General features: G+C 45.3%; 1 long non-coding RNA gene across 1 annotated transcript in view; it reads left to right on the top strand.

The window, feature by feature from the left end:
- The first annotated feature begins 11,688 nt into the window (after window positions 1-11,688).
- Window positions 11,689-13,809, top strand: part of LOC308621564 — a 29,463-nt gene continuing 27,342 nt past the window's right edge. The window contains exon 1 of the long non-coding RNA XR_014016478.1: window positions 11,689-11,862. This is a non-coding gene — a long non-coding RNA (uncharacterized lncRNA). The remainder of the gene's footprint in view (window positions 11,863-13,809) is intronic.

The following is a 13,809-nucleotide window of genomic DNA, read 5'->3' as shown; positions in this document are numbered from 1 at the left end:
AAACTTTACATTTGAAGTTGTTTAAAAACATTACAGTAAGTCCCCTACATACAAACGAGTTCCATTCTGAGAGTGCGTTCCTAAGTCCACTTTGTTCGTACGTCCAACAAAGTTAGCCTAGGTACCCAGCTAACACAATCGGCTACATAGTACTGTACTGTAATAGGTTTATAATACTTTCACACAAATAATACATTAAAAACAAACGCAAACGACAAAGAAAACATTTTTAGTCTTACAGTACAGTACCTTGAAAAGTACAGTAGTACAGTACAACAGCTGGCATCCAGGGACTGGCATCGAGTGAACAGGCAAGAAGAGTTATGGACTGGAGGAGGGAGAGGAGGTGGGAGATGGTAGAGCTGAAGGATCGTCAGCAACAGGAGATGCAAGGCAGGCTGCAATTTCACTCATGCCTGACGCTGATGAAACGCACGTTCGCATCTTTGAAAGTTCGCAACTTGAAGGTTCGTAGGTGGGGGACTTACTGTATTAACCTTCTACCATTTTCAAAGCATCATAGTAAGACCTGAGGGAGGGGTATGGAAAGGTGAGGGGCCTGCTGTGTATTTGGCATGGCACCCCATACACCCGTGAATCCAGAAAAATTAGCAACATCAGCCAAACGTATCTGATGGACTCCATAAATGTTAAGGATATTGAACGTAAATCAGAAGATCAGGGAAAATATCTGAAGAATGGGAAGCTTCCACTTGTGGTTGAAGATACAGGAACGTTGTTAGATGTTGTGGTAGATCTTGGTGATCTTAGGACAGCTTTGAGCCAAGGAAGCCAGAAACCCCTTATTTCTGCCCAATCACTGTCAACGTTCCCAAACTCTCCCCTACAACATTCCCAAAGCACAAAGGCCGGTGACAAAGGAGGTAAAAATAGTACTTTGCTATCAGCTGGGCCATCTACCCATGGTCCCAAAGAAGTGAGTTCCAGTAAGCTGGGTGTCAAACTGAAGCAGCCCATGAGCCCGCCTGCTTTATCTTACCTCCCTCGGTGGCCCATTCTTTGATCTTATCACACTTCCTTCCATTGAAGCAAGTGAGATGACTCAATCCAAACCGGGCTAGATCAGTTTCCCCACTTGGATGAAGACACATCCATACGCTGGATCTTTAAGGCAGAGTTTCACCCACTAACACACAATATTAATATTCTTCCTCCTTGTGTGGGAGAGGGGTGTGAGATTAAAAATTGAATAAAACTGGGGCAAGTCTAAGAAGCTCAACTCTCAAAAGTGAAAGATCAGGCAACATTTTTTGTTTGTTTTTACTGGAGTACAGTTGCTTTACAATGTTGTGTTAATTTCTGCTGTACAGAGAAGTGAATCAGCTATATGTATACATATATCCCCTCTTTTTTGGGTTTCCTTTCCATTTAGGTCACCACAGAGCATTAAGTAGAGTTCCGTGTGCCATACAGCAGGTTCTCATTAGTTGTCGATTTTATACGTATTAGCATATGTATGTCAATCCCAATCTCCCAGTTCATCCTACCCCACCTTTCCCCTCTTGGTGTCCATACATTTGTTCTCAAACAGGCAACTTTTTGTAGATTAAGATGGATGTAGGCTCAAGTGTTGTAGCATAAGGGATTGTGAGGAAGATTGAAACCAAATTGTTTTAGTCTCAATACTCATCCCACATATACTTCTTACTGAATATCTGCCTTTGGGTTTTAATGTTCCAGACCATTTAGCCTGCTAATTCACACTAGACTTAAAATTATTTAAATTATTCATTTCTAGAATTAGAATTAGATAACAATCATTCAGAAGGATTTTATGCATCTGACTGGTTTGGGGTTGTTCAACTAGAAAGTTTTGCCCCAAAAGTATTTTAGAAAACAGCTGTTGCCTTTTATATAAAAAGATGATGCAAACTCCCCTGCAACACACTGGTATGTGTTTCTCTTAAAGTTTTGTTTCTTTGTGAAAACCAAAAGCCATGGTTTTGAATTTAGAGCGTCACTTCTTATAATATACATAGAAAAGGATGAATGGCTCCATCTAGATTGCTACCAGATTTTTATTGGCAAGTATCAGATTTTGCAAGTATGAGTATCATTCTGATATTGCAAGTATCAGAAGGCTTCCAGCTTCAAGAAGCCTAACACCCTGCCTCAGTATAGCTGAAGCAATAAAGATTTACTATCTCCCATAACAAGAAGTGTTGAGTGACCCTGGAGTTGGTTAGTTCTAACCAACTTTCTATCTTTCTGCTTTGCAATTCTTAGCAGGTCCGGTTCGCCCTTAGGGGCCAGCTCACCCTACAGTCACAACATGGGTGTCACAGTTGCAGACATCACAGCCAGATTCGGCAACATCTAGTGGGTGAGAAATGAAAATCTCTTGTATGGTCTCTACCATGGAGGAAACCTAGACGAATCCCTTGCAGGGCCATGGGGGCACCATGATTACCTGAGGGAAGCTTACAGCTGTGTGGAGAAGGGTGGAGGGCCTGAACGAAGCTGGATTCTCCCAGCAAGGAAGAAAGGAGAAAAGAGGGTTGGGTTGACCACTCACAGTGTCTGCCTCTTCTACATCACAGGTTTTGTCTCATTTTCTTCAGAGAAGAAAGGAAATAGTCTCTTCAGATACATGAATGGATTTTCTAATTAGTCAAATCAACTCAGAGAATTCTCCAGTGGCTGGTGTGGGAGAGAGTTCTACAAAGGTACATTTAGGTCAAGTTTAAAGGCAGTTTTAAATGTTTAGGTTATTCATTTATCTCACAAACAGCCATGTGATATAGGTACTGCTATCACCCTAGTTTAGAGAGGGAAGCACTGAGGCATACCGATGTTAAGTAACTTGACTTGCAGTCAGGTACCCCGGTCACAGAACTCACAAGGAAGTGGCAGGGGCGAAGCATGAAGCCGGGCAAAGCATGAAGCCGGGCAGCTGGGCTCCAGGCTGCTCTCCTGACCACACTTATGGGAGCTCCTCTCTCCTCCCACCCTTCACTTCCTCATGCTCTCCACAGGGTAAAACCAACGATTAATATCCTTAGTCTAAGTCTTAACGTTAGGCACAGAGTAAGCACTCAATAAACTGAATGAACGGGAGTCCGCAGATTGTAATGTTTAAGAGAGCTTTGGTAATCATCTTAGATTGAAATCCCAGCTCTGCCATTTCCCGACTGTATGATAAAACTTCTTTATGTTTCAGTTTCCTTACTTGTAAATTTACATTAATAATGATACCTAAAAAAAAAAAAGATTGAGTGCTTGACCCATGGAGGAGACTCACTAGCTGTATCCTTTCTGCTTTGGAATGCCACCTTTGGGGGGTGGGGGGTGGAGGGGGCAGGGGAAGCTGGCCTGACTCTTCATGACCTGCCTTCACTGCCCCCCCCCCGCTTTTCCGCACCCACGGACATCATGGGCCACACTGTATTCTCGATTGTTTAATGAGTGAAACATCTTGCTGGCCTCCCCCTTAGATGACAGGCTTCGGGGCCAGCAAGTGTGTCTTTCTGGATGCATACAAAGCATTCTCCAAATGCTTGATGTAAGAATGACTGAGCTGGAGTGTCGTTTTAAAAAAAATCATTTTCTCGGTTTGCTCATTCAATCAACACATATTTCTTACCATCTAGCAGTCACTATTCTAAGCCATTAACAAATTGGCAGTGAACAAAAACAAAGTCCCTGCCTTGTGGAGCTTACGTTTTCATGGCGACACTGATCATGAACCAGGAATGGCTGTAAGTGCCAGGTAAGTGCTATGGAACAAGGCAAGGGGTGTGGCGGTTAGATGGGGGACCGCACTGAGGGAGGGAGTGCAAATCGGGGGTGTCTGGGAGGGTGGAGGCCAGGGCTGTGAGGAGAAAGGGCCGGCCGGGTGCTGTGCTCAGAGGGCAAGCAGGAACCCAACTCTATAGGGGCCCCCAAAGCCATTTTAAGGACTGGGTTTTTAACTCAGAGTGGATGGAAAGTCAACCGATGACATAAACCACTTTTGTGTGTTTTTAAAAACAAACCAGCTTTATCCAACTTAGTTTCCTGAAGGTTCCAAAAACGCTGTTGAAACCATAATTGCCGTTAGGGCTTCAACTGAAGGGCTCTGAGGGGAAGAGTGATAAGACCTGCGTTACTTGTGTGACAGGCTCAGCTTGACTGTTCACGGTGCAGAATAGCCTGGAATGAGGAGGCAGGGAGTGGGGTGGTGGGCAGGTGGAAACAGGAAGAACAAGATGATGGCGGGTGGGACACAGGGGCGATGGCCATGAGGAGTGCTTGAACTGGGGCTACACCATAAAGGCAGAGACATTTGCTGAGATGTGGGGTAGCGATTTTAAGGTGTTGGTCTTATTACTTCTCAGGTACAGTGAGGCCAACAGATCAGAGCCATGGAAGTTAGTTACAGTTCCCAAGGGGAGGGGGGACACCAAGCCACAGGGGCCACGCAGGGAAGCGCCAGGGTCGGTCAGGAGGCAGAGAGAACAGGCGAAAACAGGGACAAGAGGCTTGATTGTGGTTTCTGGGGGAAGGAACTGGCAGGAAGGTTTAGAATTAGCTTGAATAATTTCAACGGGCTCTGCGGTATAGGGGCTGCTTTTAGTCGCCTGGTACCTGGTCTTGGGGTGATAGAGGCCTGGGCTCTTCTTTTAAGAGCCCAAGCGAGAGAGTGGCATGGACATATATACACTACCAAACGTAAAATAGATAGCTAGTGGGAAGCAGCCACATAGCACAGGGAGATCAGCTCGGTGCTTTGTGACCACCTAGAGGGGTGGGATAGGGAGGGTGGGAAGGAGACGCAAGAGCGAGGGGATATGGGGATATATGTATATGTATAGCTGATTCACTTTATTATACAGCAGAAACGGACACACCATTGTAAAGCAATTATACTCCAATAAAGATGTAAAAAAAGAGCCCTGAAAGAAGCCAGTTGCAAGATGGGCTCTGGATTGGTTGGTTTGCATATGAAAGGATGAGTTGTTTGCTGTCTCAAGGAATTGGTGGCCCAGGGTCAGCAAGGCCCCAGATGTCAAAGCATCAGAAGAGAAAGACAGGCTTAGTTCATTGGGAAGGAAGGAATCCAGGACGACTCTGATCTTTGGTCTGAACAACTGAACGAATGGAATAATCACTGTGAACATCACTTCTGCCAGTCCTGATGGTTTTACCCTGAATCACCTACACTCTCCCAGTTTTTATTTCTATTTCCAAAACAACCCATTAATTTCTTCGTGGTCCAGCTCCCCCTTGCGGTGAGCATTTATTCTCATAACTGTTTCTGACAGGAATCAGAAAGAACTTTAGCAAAAGGATGATTTGATACATTTTGAAAACAAACATGAAAACTGGGCTGATGTCTATTTATTCCCATTATCAGGTTGAACTTTGTACAGACAAATGAAGACACAATTTCCAGGGCTTTTTTATTTTTAAAATAAGCCCAAATTTCAAAAGGTCTAATAGCACTTTTGGAGCTTGCAATAAAACTAAGTTGAACAAAGCTTGTTTCTCTTTTAAAACAAACCAAAAAAAAAAAAAAAAAAAACATTTTTAGGTCATGTAGCTCTTTAAAAGCACAGTTTTCTGCAAAACATGGGTTATGAGTTCACTAGTCCTAAATCAATCTTATCTTGTACTTCCCTGACCTATCATTTTATTTATTTATTATTACTTTTTTAAATGAGTCACCAGTGGGGTGGTGAAAGGTTCATGGATCACCGGGGGAAGTTATCTCCTAGTTAACCACATGCATGAACTATACAGAGGTAAATGGAAGCGCGTAGATACCTTCACTGACAACCAGCTTCCCGAACTTATTCTAAACTCTAGAATCTAGCTCCTGCCTGGGGCAGAGGAATATAGTTTCTCCACAATAAGGAAATCTTAAGTAGCTTGAAATAAAAAGAGTCGTATTCAAGCTTACCATGTGAGTGGAATGTACACTGCGGGGGAGTATGAATGTTTATCTCATAACTACTGAAATTGGTTTCTAAAAGGAAAATATTGGGCTGGCCAAAAAGTTGGTTCGAGTTTTTCCCATAACATTGAATGGAAAAACCCGAATGCACTTTTTGGCCAACCCTATAATTTATCCCAGTACAATTGAGATATTAGAGAAATTTCTTAAAATTTTGTTATATAGTAGAACCATTCAAAATATAGCACTCTAGTAGCATATGATCCAGCAATCCCACTCCTGGGCATATATCCAGAGAAAACTCTAATTTGAAAAGATACATGCACCCCAATGTTCATCGCAGTACTATTTACAATAGCCAAGACGTGGAAACAACCTAAATGTCCATTGACAGATGCATGGGTAAAGAAGATGTGGTATATATATATATATATATATATATATATACACAATGGAATATTACTCAACCATAAAAGAGAATGAAATAATGCCATTTGCAGCAACATGGATGGACCTAGAAATGATCATACTAAGTGAAGTAAGTCAGAAAGAGAAAGACAAATATCATATGATATCACTTATAGGTGGAATCCAAAAATTGATACAAAGGAACCAATTTACAAAACAGAAACAGGCTCACAGACTTAGAAAACAAACTTAAGATTACCAAAGGGGAAAGGTGGAGGAAAGGGATAAACTCAAAGGCTGGGATTAGCACATACACCCTAACATATATATAAAATAGATAATCAATAAGGATCTACTGTCTAGCACAGGGAACTCTACTCAAAACTCGTAATAACATATATGGGAAAAGAATCCAAAAAAGAACAGATATATGTCTATGTAGGACTGAATCAAGTTGCTGAACACCTAAAACAACACAACACTGTAAATCAACTATACTCCAATATAAAATAACAATTAATTAAATTAAAATTAAAAAAAAAAAAGAAATGCCTCCTATGTCCCTGACAGACCTTGATGACCTGGGCTAGAGTCACATCCCTGGAGCCTGAGCAGGCTTGGGTTCCAAGGCTGGATTGTCCTGGGACTGAGGGTACAGGGGAAGACGTGCCAGCAAATGAGCCCTCCTTGGACCTGTAGTGCCTGGTGCCCTCTTCATGGGACCACAATCCCCAGATCCAGGCAGACTCTGGGCTGGAAGAGCTCTGAAAAGTCAGCTGGTCTCCAGGTCTCCTGCTGGTGAGTTTCCTGCCTCTAGCCTCCTCCCTTACAGTCTCCCCACCTCCAGAGGACAGCTCCCTCTGCAGTATGGTGTCCCAGGGGTTGGGATTTGCCCCAGGGGTAAAGAGAAAGGGGGAAGAACTAATGAGATACAACCCTTGGGTTGTTTGTTTGTTTGTTTGTTTTGGGCCATGCAGCACATGGGATCCTAGTCCCCCGACCAGGGATCTAACCAGCGCCCCTTGCATTGGAAGCGCAGAGTCTTAACCACTGGACCGCCAGGGAAGTCCCCTTGGGTGTTTGCTCTGGCACATACCACTCGAATCTACAACCCATGAGCACAACTTTCTCTAAGGCTCTTGTTGCCAGAATAACCAGAGATGAGTACGAAGAAATCCTGTTAACTTGTGGCCGTTTCTCATAACATGCTTACGGACACTTCATATTCACAAGGCCTGGGGGGCTGTAATTGACACCTACCCTCTAGAAATGTCCTGCGATAGGGAATGGAAAAAGAATTCAAAACAGGGCAGACTGTCAAGAAGCCAATTTCAAGAGGTAAATTTTACTCTAACAATTCTGGATACTGTAAGCCCAAAATCAAGGTGTTGGCAAGGCTCAGGCCTCCAGAGGACAAACTGTTCCATGCCTGTCTTACGTTGTGGTGTTGCAGGCAACCCTTGGTGTTCCTTGGCTTGTAGATGCATCGCTCCAATCTCTGCCTCTGTGGTCACATGGCATTCTCCCCTGGGTCTCTGTCTCTTCTAAGGACTCTAGTCACATTAGGGTCCACCCTAGTGACCTCATCTTAATTTGATCACATCTGCAATCGACCCCATTTCCAAATATGTTCACATTCACAGGTGCCAGGGATTAAGACTTCTATCTATCCACCTATCTATCTATCTATCTATCTATCTACTGGCCTTGCTGCACAGCTTGTGTGATCCTAGTTCTCGGACCAGGGATTGAACCCGCACCCCTGGCAGTGAAAGTGCGGAGTCCTAACCACTGGACTACCAGGGACTTCCCAATATATCTTTTGAGAGGGCACAATTCATCCCATAACATCACTCATAGCGAGGAAAAGGAGATAAAGCCTTAAGCCGGTTCAGGACAGGGAGTTAGAACTGAATGTTTTGCAAAAACCCAGAACCCAAGGAGTGCAGGGATCTTAGTCATCCTGGCAACTCCGCTGCCTGGAACAGGCCTGGCCCAGAGTACCTGTGTGCTCATTTGTTTAATTGGGCAGAGAAATAAATGGACACAGTGAAAAGAGAAGAGAGAGAGGAAGAGACTGAGGTAAGTTTGGAGAGGAGGCTTAAGAGAGAGACAAGACATTCACTCCCCAGGTCGTCACAGGCCACACCCATCCCTCCTGTCTCACACGGGGTGGGGCGGGGTGGTTCTCATATTTAGATTCCCTCCTTGGTCCCAAAGGCCTCTTAAGTGTGTGACTTTAGCCCCTAAAGGTGAGGGAGAATTTGAATGGGTCTCCCAGAATTCAACAGGTCATCTTTTGTCCATAAGCCATCTTTGAGGTTTGTTTTCATTGCTATTTAAATAAATGTGGGATGAGGTATTCCTTCCCCTCCACACTCCCAGTTCAGGGTGCTCCAGTTTGCACCATGATGCTGAAATGAATCAGGACCCTATAGTCCTTGCCCTCCATGTCTTCAGCCTGCCTTTTGTCCGTGGAAAAGTTTTAGCCAAAGAATAAGTTTAATTAGAGAAGTGAGAAAATGCAGAAACAAAGGAAAACAGTCAAAGGAGACCAAATAATAATAGTTTAGTCATTAAGCATAGTCAAGGACCTTTAGTTCCTTCTCAAGGGCTACAGATAATATTCTGAGCCGCATCCTTTGAGCTGTCTTAGAGATACTGAAACCCCCATCAGGTGGAAGAAGTTAACTACATGACAACCAGAAGGTAAGCAGGACATAAGCTGCCACAATTTGAGAATTGGCCTCAAAGAAATGGAAACAAATCGACCCTGGAGCTGAAGATTAACCGTACTTAAGACAATCAAGATGACGCTGGCCAGACCACCGCATGACCAATTTCAAGATGACTGTCAGAGCTGACGGTGCTGTTTCTGCACGTAGCCCCCTGCCTCTGCTTATAAAAGCTCTTGCCCACTGGATGGGGCGGGGGTGAGTCAGTCTTTGGGGAGGAGTCCGCCCCCAACCCACTGTTGCCAGCATCCAAAATAAAGCAAACTTTGCTTTCCGCCAATCTTGCCGCTGTATTGGCTTTTGAGTGGTGAGCAGCCGGACCCCACTTTCGGTTACAATGCTGTGAGTAAGTTTTAAATTTTATTTATCTTTTATAATCAAATCATAGTCTGTTCACTCAAACACTTGTAGCAAGGACAGGAGCTGGTCACAGTATTGGGCACTGTGGCAGAAACAAAGAGAAAACATGCATGGCATCTGCCTGATGGAGCCCAGTTAGGGAGGCAGGTATGCTGCAAGTTGTGTGAGTATGCTGAGGGCAACCGTCAATCACAGTCTTGCTACTCTGTGTGGTCTCGCCACCCCACCATGCCTGCATAGCACCATCTGGGAGCCTGGTAGAAATGCAGAACCTCAATCCAGCTCCAGACCTAAATCAGAATCTTCATTTTAAGAAGATTGCTAGCAGGTGATATGTATGTACACAGGAGCTTTTGTCCAGGAGACAGAAATCACTTCCCAGCAGGGTGTCCAAAAACGGTAGCAACTCAACCATTATCACCAGAACAAGGCCCTGTGCTGGGCACTGGGGACCTAGAGAAGAAATAAATGTGTCCTTGCCCTCAAGGAGCTTGCAGGCTAACAGGGTAACAAGCACAGAACCACACAACCTCGTCCTACAGAGGAGGTAGCTCTGAGATGCTCTCGTGCTAGGTGGAGGCATCATTTGTTCTAAGAAGACTCCTTATAAAGCATGAAGAGTTTATCCAGTGCAACACCACTCAATTTCCTGTAGGTTCCAAGTAACATAAGAGCTTTCCGAGGGGATCATCTCACACAGCTCTTTGTTCAGTGGCACCGTGCCTCTTTGAGCCTCCATTTTCTCAGCTGCAAAATGAGACAATTTGTAACTTTTTTTTTTGGCCACACTGCACTGCAGGCATGTGGGATCTTAGTTCCCCAACTAGGGACTGAACCAGTGCCCCCTGTACTGGAAGCATGGAGTCTTAACCACTGGACTGGCCAGGGAAGTCCCTAACCTTCCTGGCTTTTATTAGAGCAACAAAGGCACCTTGTGAGAGAGAAGGGCAAGTAAGGACTAACAGGAAAATTTACTGAATGGAAAAAAAGAATGCTGCTGGACAGTATGCGCACTGTGAAATCATGTTTAGAAAAAAAGTCCCACACATATACTATTTTTTAACGTGTGCTATATATAAAGCTATACATAGAGAAAAAGTTCTGTAATAACAGTGACTTTCCTGGAGGGCGGAAGTAGGCCTTTATACACCTCAATAGCAGTTTATTTTCAAAGAAATGTACTACTTCTTAAACGAAAACATTTTAAAAGTAAGTGCATTGGAAATTGGAAGTAATGTTAATCCTGATTATCTGAGTGGGGTGATTATGGATGACATTTTCTCCTAATTATGCTTTCTAAATTTCCTCCAATGAGCGTGTATCCATCTGGGCCATTTGATTTGTGAGACGCCCTAACCTCCACCCCCGTCCCACCCTCCAGCCCGCTTTCTTGCTGAGTCTGCAGGTCTCTAGCGCCCTCTGCCGAAGCATCTCTACGTTTTGTGCTTTCCGGAACGAGAAGGTGTAGGTCAGTCTCCTGGGAGTCTTGTTAAAAGGCAGATTCTGATTCAATGGGTCTGGGGCAGGACCGGGATTCGGCGTTTTAAAAAATCCCTGGGGAAGCTGATGCTTGACCTCCCCTAGTGGCAAGGACTGAAACTGCTAGATCACGCAGAGTTATTCTACAACAGCTAGCACAGTACCACTGTCAGCCTCGGACAACGGTCCCGGAAGGCTCCCCGGAAAGCCTAAACCTAACGCGGCGGCGGCTCACCTTGGGGACAAGGGCGACAGGACCGAAGCCGGCGGCCCCGCCCCTCGAGGCCCTCGCGGAGCCTCCATTGGCCAACCCGCTGACGTAAGCCTCGCGTCACGTGAGGCCGCCGTCCAATGGCGGAGCGCACTCCGCCAGGCCGGTGGCTGGCGCGGGGCACCCACGGAGGTGTGGCGGAGCGCCCCGTGGCGTAGCGCCCTGTGGCGTAAAGGTCGCAGGCCGCAGGCGGCTGTGTGTGTGCGCCGCCCTCCCCGACGCCTCCCCCCGATTCACCATGCGCCTGCAGGCCGGCGCGATGCGGCGCCGCTTTTGGAGCATGTTCAGCTGCCCGTGCGCCGGCGCCGGTGCGTTTGGGACCTTGGCTGCCGCCTCCGCCAAGCTGGCCTTGGGCAGTGACGTGGAGCTGGAGCACGGCTGTGGCGGCCGGCAGGTGGGGCTGGGTGGAGGAGGGGCGCTGCGGGGCTGCTGGGCTCCAGGGTGGAGCAGGGCTGGGGGCGCCAGGGCCGCCTCACACCCGATGGTCCTTTTGGTCCCCCCGGCTGCCGGGCACTACAGACAGCGGGGTTAGGAGAGCATCTCTACCCTGGAAGTCACACCTGTCGACTCAAAAATATTTTTACAGCCTGAAAGTTGAAAGTTTTATTTGGCAGGAATTTTTAGGACTTCAAGCTGGGAGGCAGCACGTCAAGTAACCCTGAGAGAACTGCTCCGTGAGCCAGCATATACAGGAGTTTTGCGACAAAGGGCAGGTATTCTGAATGTCAAAAGATTGTTGTTAGTTAAAGAAAGACAGATATGTCAAGTTAAGGAATTTAGCGCTTTTGTATGTATGGGAAGGTGCAGGAGTCTGGGCGGCCCACTGAACTCGTTCCTTTGATGTGCGCCTCAGCTATCTGGGCCAGTATCCTGTGTTTTCACACCCTGAGATTCCTCAGGGCTCACCTTTGTGAGTGGCTGCAGTCTGATGGCTGCTAGATGTCAGGTATTCTTTTCTTTCCTGAGTTCCCTCAGGGTTCACCAGCTCACCATGAGGTGGCTGATGACTGTGACAGCTTCTGTTTATTGATATGGCAGGCAATATTCCATTTATCAGTTCCTCCTCTTGGTCTGCAATTCGACCAGTATTTGGGAGACATTTCATGACCAATTTTTGTCCCATGGCGCTAAGAGGCTCATCTCAGATCAGGCGAAAATTCGTGTTGATACGCCACTCCAGGTGCTAATTTCTGGGTTAGGCCCTGTTGATAAAGATTCTCTGGATCCTCTGTCTTACTAGTCTGTTATGATCCAGGAGATATTTTCCCTTGTTGCTTGTTCCCATACCTCGGATCACACTATTACAATTATTCTATGTAGAGTTACAAATGTGATTTATTTCCTCGAGATGTTTAGCCATCAATTTTGTTGGAGGCCTGGTTACACATTGAGTACTGTAAGAGACAGCAAAATAGGCAGGGTATAGGTAATGTAGGTAGTAACACTGACAAGGTCATAGTGCAGCAGGGAGACAAATCATAAACAATTCGGAAACAAAGAACAAATTAAAACAATGATTAGTATAACCAGTTGTATTGGGCTGGCCAAAAAGTTCGCTCGGTTTTAAGTTAAAAGACTTTTCTCTTTTTTTTTTTTTTTTAACATTGAGCACTTACTTTGTGCCAGGCTCTTTTTTTTTTTTTTTTTTTTTTTTTTTTTTTTTTGCATTATGCGGGCCTCTCACTGTTGTGGCCTCTCCCGTTGCGGAGCACAGGCTCCAGATGCTCAGGCTCAGCGGCCATGGCTCATGGGCCCAGCTGCTCCGCAGCATGTGGGATCCTCCCGGACCAGGGCACGAACCCGTGTCCCCTGCATTGGCAGGCGGACTCTCAACCACTGCGCCACCAGGGAAGCCCCAGGCTCTTTTTTTAAAAATTTTATTTATTTATTTATTTTGGCTGCACCATGTCTTAGTTGCGGCACACGGGATCTTCGTTGAGGCATGTGGGATCTTTAGTTGCAGCATGTGGATCTTTTTTAGTTGCGGCATGCAGACTTCTTAGTTGCGGCATGCAGACTCTTAGTTGCGGCATGCATGCGGGATCTAGTTCCCCGGCCAGGGATCGAACCCCAGGCCCCCTGCTTTGGGAGCTCAGAGTCTTACCCACTGGACAGCCAGGGAAGTCCCAAGACACGTTTTTCATTTTCACAAAGAACTTTAGTGAACAACAGATTCACTAGCCGAACGAACTTTTTGGCCACCCCAATAATAAACCATCAAGTCCACAGGAGAGCCAGCTGGAGAAGCCAAATTCTGGAAGGATCAGGTAGAGAGAAAAAGATAAATGTTTCATCTTTGTTTACAAAGGTATGCTTTATCAACTTGTTGTAGGTCATAGCATAAGAGAAAAGGTTTTTCTGGAAAACAAAAGTTCAGTCCCACGTAATTCATTCCTGTTGATCTGGATGAAGTAATCAGGTTTTCCATTAGAGTTTTGTCATTTGTTACCCAGTTCAGTGGTATTATCTGAAGGCTATCAGAAACTTATATTTGTTTAAAAGTTCTTTTTATGAGTCTTCTTGAAAATCTTCATTTTGTAAAAGCATCAGTGTAAAATAATGATTGCCTATAAAGGAGAAAACTTAAAAGAGCATGGTTAAAGATTTGAGTACAATGCAATTATTAGGAAACTGGATATTCCTGTGACATATAACATTTT

The sequence above is a fragment of the Mesoplodon bidens genome, assembly GCF_964165515.1.
Source record: "Mesoplodon bidens genome assembly, chromosome: 1".
Taxonomy (NCBI): Eukaryota; Metazoa; Chordata; class Mammalia; order Artiodactyla; family Ziphiidae; genus Mesoplodon; species Mesoplodon bidens.
The sequence above is the reverse complement of the archived record's forward strand: the minus strand, read 5'-3'. Positions and strand labels throughout refer to the sequence as shown.